Here is a 6,032-nt window from a genome sequence, read left to right as displayed (position 1 = left end):
GATGATCACAGAGCAAGAGACAAGAAAGGCGAGGCTCACCGAGCCATTATCTCTCCACCCTTCAGTTAATCCTACTTGTATTTATCGACCAGGCTGGCATAATAAACTATCAGCCGGTTTCATGATTGGTATGTTTGAGCCCATTGTGGTGGTGGCTATTGTGCCAGTCCATCTGGTGCAGGCTTTCCCTTGTTCTTGCTTTACCAAACAGGCCGTGCTCTTTCTAGAAAGTGGTCATAGTAGGCACTCAGTAAATATGTATTGAAATGAAAATTGCACTTGGGCCTTGTTTTCACCATGCTATTAAAACTGCTCTCTCCAAGGACCCAACCTCTCCCCCCAACCCCCTGTCCATAACTCCACATTCTTTGAACATTTAGTCTTACCACTACTCTTACAAATATTTTTTCCTATTTTTATAGTGGATGACATCATAGTTCTCTTTCTGTCTCTTGGATCATAGTTTCGTGTGTTTTTTATTTCCACCTAATAACAAATTCTTAAGGATAATTATTGACCCTCATCTCCTTGCCTGTTTATTTTATGGTAACTCACCCACTTTTATAGCATCAATGACTTTTTCTGGGGTTCTGACCCTCAAGGCTCTCTTTTACCTCTGACTTCAGGTTATATACCTTTGATATTTTCCAGGCTGCAAAAAACAAACTCACTGTTGTTGAGTCAGTTCAACCCATAGTGACCCCATATCGGGTTTTTGATGCTATAAATCTTTACCAGAGAAGATTGCGTCACCTTTCTCCTGTGAGTAAAAGTCAAAAAGCAAACGCACTGCTGTGGAGTTGATTTCAATTCACAGTGACCTATAGGACAGGGTAGAACTTCCCCTTGGGTTTCTAAGACTGTAACTCTTTACAGGAGTCCAAAGTCTCATCTTTTACCCACAGAACAACAGGTGGTTTTGAGTTGCTATCCTTGTGATTAGCAGTCCACCTTGTAACCCAATATGCTACCAGAGTTCCCTAGCTATTAAATGCCACATATTTTAAACAGAACACAAATCATTGTTCCTTCTTTCTTTTTAACCATCCTCCTGGTTTACTAGTGCCTCCAGTTTATACAGTTCTCCAGGAGAAATTATATCCAATTTCATGGGGTTCAGAATATGTAATACTTGCATGGTTTGAAATCAGGAAAGGTGTTCAACAAGGTTGTATCCTGTCACCATACTTATTCAATCTGTATGTTGAGCCGATCATCAGAGAAGCTGGTTTATATGAAGAAGAATGTGGTGTCAAGATTGGAGGATGGCTTGTTAACAGCCTACAATATGCAGATGAAACCGCTTTGCTTGCTGAAAGTGAGGAGGGCTTGAAACACTTACTGATAAAGATCAAGAACTGCAGCCTTCAGATTGTGTTATGACTCAGTGTAAAGACCAAAATCTTCACAACTGGGCCAATAGGAAACATCATGATAAATGGAGAAAAGGTTGAAGTTGTCCAGGATTCTGTCTTGCTTGGATCCATAATCAATGCTCATGGAAGCAGCAGTCAAGAGATCAAATGATGCATTGCATTGGGTAAATCTGCTGCACAAGAGCTCTTTAGGGCATTGGAAAGCAAGGATGTCACTTTGAGGACCAAGGTGCACCTGAGCCACGCCATCGTATTTTCCTTTGCCTCATATGCATGTGAAAGTTGGATATTGAATAAAGAAAACCCAAGAAGAATGGCTGCATTTGGATTATGATGCTGGAGAAGAATATGGAAAGTACTATGGACAGCTAAAAGGACAAACCAATATGTCTTGGGAGAGGTACAGCCAAAATGCTCCTTAAAGGCAAGGATGGTGAGATTTTTGTCTTAGATACTTTGGAGATGTTATCAGGAGAGACCAGTCTCCTGGGAAGGACAGCATGTCTGATAAAATAGATGGGCAACAAAGGAGAGGAAGACTGTCAAGAATATGGATGGAGCTGGGCACCGAGGCTACAACTAGGGCTCAGGCATAGGTCCAATTGTGAGGATGAATCAGAACCTGGCAGGCTTTCCTGTTGGTATGCATAGGGTGGTTGTGGGTCAGAACTCACTGCATGGCACTTATCAAAACAACCGTACTTTAAGGATTAAGATAGGGCTTGGAAAACAAATTAGACACAAATAAGGGAGGAAGGGAGTGTATTTTAGGTATGTACACAGATTTCTGCCAATTGAAGGTAATGCAGGCAAGGAGATAGTTAGAACATGTCTCCTTTGAATACCAGGCCAGATTTCTACTCAGTTAAGTAGGGAGTGCAGAAACGTGGCATACTTTGTTAACCTTTTATTTTAAAGGAACTCAAACATACAGAAAAAGCTGCAAAAATAATACAAAGAACCCTTGCACACTTGATACTCAGATAAACGGAATTTTAGAAACATTGTACCACATTTACTATATCCTTTTCATTCTCTTGTTCTGTATGCATATAAAGTATTACCTTTTAATATAATAGAATGTACATACTAGTGACAAGAATATCTTTTATATAACCACATACTGTTGTTGTTAGATGCTGTTGGGATGGTGCCAACTCTTAGCAAGAATAATGCAAAGAACTTGTGTATGATTTATATTCAGATTAACTTATTTTAAAATATTTTACCATGTTTACGTTATCATTTTCATTATCCTCCTCCATGCGTATATGTGTGTTTATTTTCAATACACTAGAATATATGTCCTAAGACTAAGATAACTTTTTATATAACCACATATTGTATTGGTCTGATGTACAACAGAGCAAAGCACTGCCTGGTCCAGTGCCATCCTCACAGTCATGCTATACTTGAGCCTCTTGTTGCAACTGTCTGTGCAAACCCATCATTCAGAGAGTCGTTATCATCTCCTCCTCCTCCTCCTCCTCCTCCTCTTCTTCTTCCCCTTAACTTTACCAGAAAACATGTCCATAATAAATGAAAGTCAAAAGTCATGCCATCATTGCTTCTAAGGAGCATGCTGGTTTAATTTATTCCAAGCACATTTGTTCATTTTTGCAATATTCTTCAACACCATTGTTCAAAGGTATCAGTTCTTCTTTGGTCTTCCTATTCATTGTCCAGCTTCCATAAGCATATGGGGAAATTGACTTGGGGAAAGTGCACTTTAGTCCTTAAAGTAGTATCTTTGCTGTTTTACACCTTAAAGAGGTCTTTTGTAGCAAATTTGCCCAATGAAATAAGTCAGTTGATGTTTTGACTGCTGCTTCTATGGGCATTGATTGTGATTCCAAGTAAAGTAGAATGTTTGACAACTTCAATATTTTCTCCATTTTTCATGATGTTGTTTACTGGTCCAGTTATGAGAATTTTTGTTTGATGCTGAGGTGTAATTTATATTAAAGGCTACAGTCTTTGATCCTCATCAGCAAGTGCTTCAAGTCTTCTTTCAGCAAGAAAGATTGTCATCTGCATATTGCTAGTTGTTAATGAATCTTCCTCCAATCCCAATACTTCGTTCTTTTTTTGTATAGTCCAGCTTCTCAGATGATTTGCTTAGCATACAGATTTAGAAAGTATGGTGAAAAGAAACAGCCTGACACACCTTTCATCATTATAAGCACATGGCATCTCCTTGTTCTATTCAAATGACTGCCTGTTGACCCAGGTCCAGGTTCTATATAACACAATTCAGTGTTCTGGATTTCTCATTCTCCTCAATGTTGTCCATAGGTTGTTATGATCTACACAGTCAAATACCTTTTCATAGTCAATAAAACACAAGCAAATATTTTTCTGGTATCCTCTGCTTTCCACCAAGATTATCTGGTGTCAGCAATAACATCATTGCTCCACATTCTCTTCTAAATCTATCTTGCATTTCTGGTAGCTCCCTATTGATTTACTATGGTAACTGTTTTTGAATTATCTTCAGCAAAATGTTAACTCTGTATGATATTGCTCCATAATTTACACATTCTGTTGGATCACTTTTTTTTGAATGGTCACAAATATGTATCTGTGCCATTGGTTGACTGAGGAGGTGTCTTCTAGATTTCTTGGCATTCCAGCATTGCATCCATTTGCTGAAATATCCTTAATTGGCATTCCATCAATTCCTGGAGCATTACCTGCTTTACATACAGGTTTTATGACATCCATTTTGTTTGTTTTCTTTTTAAGGATCTTTTGGTTTCTTCTTTTATGATGCCACTACTGGTCTGTCCGTTTCTCACATAAACCTGTAAGAGAAATGGTGGTGTTCTGAGAGCGAGTAAATAAGAAAGAAAGAGGCCAAGAGGAAGAATTCGCCTTGTGAAAGTATTGAGGTTCATAGTGGCATGCTGCATTGCAGGTGATAGTGAGGTGGTGGTTGTCGGTGCGGTCGAGTCAGTTTTATCTCAGGATGGCCCATGTGCAATAGAAGAAAACGTTACCTGACCCTGTGCCATCCTCAAGCTCGTTGTTAGGCTTGCGTCCATTGTTGCACCCATCGTGGGAATCCATCTTGTTGAGGGCCTTCTGTTTTTGTTTCCCCTCTGCTTTACCGATGTGATGTTCTTCTCTCCAGGTACTAGCGTCTCTTGACAGCATGTCCAAAGTACGAGAGACAGTCTCACTGTCCCCACTTCTAAGAAGCATCTGGATGTAGATAGTGAGGTACTCACATGTAATTCCAAGTAAGCAGTTGGAAATGTTGCATTGCTTTCTGTACTGCATAAAGGTCATATGTAGTTCAAATAATGAGGATGGAGGGTGAGAGAGTGGGCAGAAAATACAATGTCAGGGATGCTTAGGATAAAGAAGACTTTTCAAGTTCAAAACGTCAGTGAATCTCGGGGTTTAATTAGGAGTAAAGAGAGATGATTGTGTGGCTGACAAAGGAGGCGAATGAAGCTCACAAAAGATCAAGGCATTGCAAGTTCAAAGAGGGGCAAGACCTCCGTGTTCGGTGAGCGTGGGGGTCCAGAGAGTAGGCGTACAGAGGTACATCAGCCAGGAGCATGTCAAGTTCCAGTCCCTGCAAGTCAAACAAGTTCCAGGGCCTTGTTTGTGAGCATTGAAGTGGCTTTTGATAGAGTGTTTTTGTTACAATTCTCACAAACGGGATCTTGAAATAACGGGAGGGTATTGGCAGGATTTGGAGTAGAGAAGGACAATATGAGTTACACACTGAGTCAGCTAGAGGAAGTCAGCCATAACCACCGTAATTAGAGGGAGTGGCTAACTGCTGCCGAAGTCTTAGAAATGTTCAACTATTCCAATAATTACTGACTGTGACATTCTAAAGTAACACGATCATCCTGTCATCTTTTTTTAGAACTCATCTGTCTGGATCTGTTTGTCAAAGAAAGATTATGAAGAGTTTAAAGATGGAAGATTCAACTGAATTGTAAATTTTTGGATAATTTTGTTTTATGTTGTTAAAATTAGAACTTTAATCATTGTATGGAAAAGTGACCTTCTTTATGTAGAATATTTACTTATATATAAAATTTTATATAAAAACTTACTTATATATAAAATATTTAATTACAGTACTTTATATTAAAATTCTACTTATATATAAAATATTTAATTATAGTACTTTTTAAGTTAATCAGAACTTTAGTTAACTACTGTACTATTTAAAAAATTAATACCTATTGTATATTATTCAAAATTGATCTTATATGAAAATTTAAATGAACATGTCAGCACAATTGTACTAAAATTGCCAACTTTTCCCTTTCATTTGAACCTGCCATCATTGCTTTAGTAATCTCTTCTTTAGCATGCACCTGCTTTAAATTAAACCTGGATTCATTTGAATTAATTTTGGCCTCATTTTTTTTCAACTTCTCAATCATTTTATGAGAAAAAATGTACAACTTACATAGCCATAGTGATTTTTGATTGTTAAAAAAATGAAGATTATCTAAGCCTTCTTTTTATCCTAAGGGAATGTAGAATTCATATAGTCTGTTCTGTAATGTGAAGGACATTGGAAAATGTGGGGAGCAAAGTGCAGAGGAGACTCCCTTCTCCTTTCCAAGTGGCACATGTATTATTAAAAAGTCAGTGGATGATTCAGTGAACTTCCTTTACTTTCTA

At 38.2% G+C, this 6,032-nt stretch overlaps 1 long non-coding RNA gene across 1 annotated transcript in view; it reads left to right on the top strand.

Annotated features, from left to right (window-relative positions):
- Window positions 1-5,401, top strand: part of LOC123521054 — a 13,373-nt gene extending 7,972 nt beyond the window's left edge. The window contains exon 4 of the long non-coding RNA XR_006679544.1: window positions 5,260-5,401. This is a non-coding gene — a long non-coding RNA (uncharacterized LOC123521054). The remainder of the gene's footprint in view (window positions 1-5,259) is intronic.
- Window positions 5,402-6,032: the final 631 nt, after the last annotated feature.

The sequence above is a fragment of the Echinops telfairi genome, unplaced genomic scaffold (assembly GCF_000313985.2).
Source record: "Echinops telfairi isolate 266 unplaced genomic scaffold, ASM31398v2 ScPeMD7_7469;HRSCAF=8507_0, whole genome shotgun sequence".
In the NCBI taxonomy this organism is placed as follows: Eukaryota; Metazoa; Chordata; class Mammalia; order Afrosoricida; family Tenrecidae; genus Echinops; species Echinops telfairi.
Note: the sequence above shows the minus strand (reverse complement) of the source record. Positions and strands in the feature narration are given on the sequence as shown.